This window comes from Chenopodium album, chromosome 4, assembly GCF_948465745.1.
Source record: "Chenopodium album chromosome 4, dcCheAlbu1.1, whole genome shotgun sequence".
NCBI classification, from domain to species: Eukaryota; Viridiplantae; Streptophyta; class Magnoliopsida; order Caryophyllales; family Amaranthaceae; genus Chenopodium; species Chenopodium album.
In genome coordinates this window covers 33,510,008-33,513,520 of record NC_137837.1, presented here as the reverse complement: position 1 = coordinate 33,513,520, position 3,513 = coordinate 33,510,008, and the positions used below count along the sequence as shown (strand labels likewise).

Genomic DNA, 3,513 nt, shown 5'->3' with positions numbered 1-3,513 from the left:
TGGTCGGGCTACATTCGCCCGATCAGGCGAAAACTAAACCTTTTTGACACTTGCTCTCGCGCTCGGTCGGGCGAGCTTTGCCAGATCGGGCCCGGAGGTTAATTGGACGAATTTTATTTATTTTATTCTTTTCTTCAATTTTTGGCTAACTCTTTTCCTTCAAACCTGTACAAAAAGATCATAAAAATCATTAAATCCCCTCATCTCTCCTCTCATAAGAAAAAGAAAGAAAAACTAGTTTAAAAAGCATTAAAATACGGGTTGCCTCACGCAAAGCGCTGGTTTATCTAGGTCCCGCACGACCTTCTTACAAAATACAAGATTAATGACCCTTGGCCTAACGCTTGGTCGGGTGGTTCCTCACCCGGTCGAGCTTTGCTTAGGCTACGACGCGGCTTCCTGACATACCCTGTGGGACGCCAATTCACTTTATCTAGTGGATCCTCCTTGACTTAGATTGGGGGCTCTTCAATGCTACGCACTAAAGATCCTTCTTTGATCGAGGGTTGCTTCAAATTGTCATTGCATTTAGCACTTGCAACTCTATCTGGCGCAACACTCACCGTAGGCTCAATTTCCACAACTTGCTTAATTGATTCCACCTTTTCGTCCTCAAAACCAAGACCGACAGTGTAGAGGGCTCTTTCTATCGCATCAACTTTCTTCTACCATTTGTCTATCTCATCTGAAAGGGATGCAACACAAGATACCGGCTCTAAGGGATCTTTTACAAGAGCTTGGGGCTTGTTAGAATAATTATGAACCACATTAACACTAAAGCACTTCTCCTCTGTCATGGGGATTTTAGGGGTATTATTAAGATTAAAAATAATTTTTTCGTCCCCAACTGATAGTGTTAATTTGCCACTTCTTACATCTATAATTGCTAATGCAGTGTTGAGGAATGGTCTAACCAAAATAATTAGGGTTTGCATATCCTCAACCATGTTAAGAACAACAAAATCAACAGGTATGTAAAATTTACCTACTCTAACGGGAACATCCTCTAAAACACCTAAGGGGTATTTGAAAGAACGGTCGGCCACTTGTAGACTAATATTGGTAGTTTTTAATTTACCCATAATTAACTTGGAACACACAGATAATGGCATAAGACTAACACTAGCACCCAAATCGCACAATGCATTATCAATCATTAGATTGCCAATATGACAAGGGATAGAAAAACTATCCGAATCTTTTAATTTAGGTGGAGATTTATTTTGAAGTACGACACTACACTCTGCAATGAAAGCTACTGTCTCTACCTCACTAATAGACCTTTTTCTTGTCAATATTTCCTTCTTAAATTTTGCATATGCAGGAATTTGTGAAATTAATTCAGTGAAGGGAACTGTTACCTTCAAATCTTTTACCATCTCTAGAAACTTACCAAAATTCTTATCCAAATTTGTTTTCAAATGACGATTGGGGAATGAAAATTTGATAACTGGCTTTGGAGCATTATTGCTCTTATCTGGAGTGGCCACCTTCTCTGGAGTCGTACCCTTCAATGTAGAATTAGATATATTAGTACTATGCTTAAGCCCTGCGGGGCTATTAGCTACATTGTCTGATTTAACAGAATCAAGATTAGCATTATTTATTAAAAAAGGTTCATCATCTCTAGGCATAGGGGGCCCTTCGTAGTTTGAACCACTCCTTAGAGTAATTACATGGGCTTGATCCGTAGGCCTAGTCGGTTGTGCTGGCAAAGCTCCCTATTGGCGGGCTTGTAGAGTAGCGAAAAGTTGCGCAATTTGATTATCTACAATTTTATTGTGTGCTAGAATTGAATCATTTTGTGCATCTCTACTGTCCATGTGCTTCTGCATATTAACCAGCATCGCTCTAATTTCTACCAAAGCAGGGTCGGAAGATGAGAAGGGTTGTTTTGGTTTGTTCTTCTGGCCAGCATTGGGATGGTAATATTTCTGATGTTGTTGTTGTGGCGGTTGTGGTTCTTGTGGTGGTGGATTTTGAACATTAGTACTCCGGTAGGAAAGGTACAAATGATTTCGGTACCCAAGATTGTAGGTATTGGAGTATGGGTTATTCTGCCTATAAGCTTGAAAGGCATTAACTTGCTCCACGAAACTCCTACAGTCTTGCTCCCAATGACCTAAAATTCCACAATTTTCACAGAAAGCCTCATTAGTATTATCTAATTTCTAGCAGAGAGAGGTTAATTGAGCTTTAAAAAAGGATACAGAGTCAACACTATGCTTCCCCTTGTTAGCAAAGCCTCTAGGATTCCCATATTGGGAATTATGTATCACCATATCTTCGATAACTTGACCTGCATCATCAACATTAAGATTCATGAACCTCCCACTAGCTGCAGAATTTAAGATTATTCTAGATGAATTTCCAATGCCGTTATAAAAGGTTTGGATTAACTACCATTATGCCAAATTATGGTGGGGGCATTCTCTTTGTAGGTCCTTGAACCTCTCCCAAGCCTCATATAAAGTTTTATCGGCTTCTTGGGCAAAGTTCTGAATTGCACTCCATAGTACAGCTGTTCTCTCTGCAGGATAATATTTGTTATAAAAATTTAAAACAAGATTTTCCGAGTCAGTTATACCATGTGCAGTTCTATTTTATCCATTAAACCATAATATGGCTTTTCCAGTTAAAGAGAAAGGAATGAGAATCTCCCTGATTTGGTCTTGTGTGACCCCAGCTTGCGTGATGGTATTACAGTATTGGCAATAGTCTACAATATGAAGATTTGGGTCTTCACCCTTAGCTCCACTAAATTGCTTCCTTTCTATCATCGTTATAAATTGGGGTTTAATCTCAAACTGTACCCCATCAAGAGCCGAAGTGGGAGCAAGGTGTGGAAAATCTGTAAGCTTTTGTTGTGAGTAATCACTAAGTTTCTTTGGAGCCGTCATCTCTGATTCTGGATCTGATGATACCTCTGAATCGCTAGAACCAGTTGGAGGATCTCGGTGATTATTATTATCACCAGAATCCGCCAGAATTTGCTTGTAGGAATTCTTCTGTCTATGGAAGGATCGTTTGATCTCAAGATCGAATGTGATGTAACCTGATCCGGAACACCTAGGCATAAACAAAGAAAACTAAAAGCAAATATGAGATTTACCTTAAAGAACTAACGTTCTCTGAGACAAAAAGAAATAACCTAGACTACAGAAATAATCAGAAATAAATAAATAAAATCGTTTCCCCAGCAACGGCGCCAAATTTTTACAGGGTAAAGTCGTATCCCCTAATCAAAAGTAATTCCTAAATCCTCTAACTAATGTAGATAGGGAAGTAAGGTAAAATCCACAGAGAAACGAGTCTTTCTATTCCTAATTAATTAATATAATCTAGATTATAAAGTGACCAAAATATAATGATCGAAGGAAACTAAACTACGAAGATTAAGAATAAGGAGAAAACAATATATAAAAGGATCTAGGGCATAGGTTCACCAATAAATAATATTCCAGGGTAAAACATAATAATCAATCATCAATGCATACATTAATCAGATCATAA

At 38.4% G+C, this 3,513-nt stretch overlaps 1 non-coding gene across 1 annotated transcript; it reads left to right on the top strand.

Moving 5' to 3' along the window:
* Nucleotides 1-2,412: 2,412 nt before the first annotated feature.
* Nucleotides 2,413-2,519, top strand: LOC145629795 (small nucleolar RNA R71). The gene has a single exon (XR_014111935.1). It is a non-coding gene; the product is annotated as a small nucleolar RNA R71 (small nucleolar RNA).
* Nucleotides 2,520-3,513: the final 994 nt, after the last annotated feature.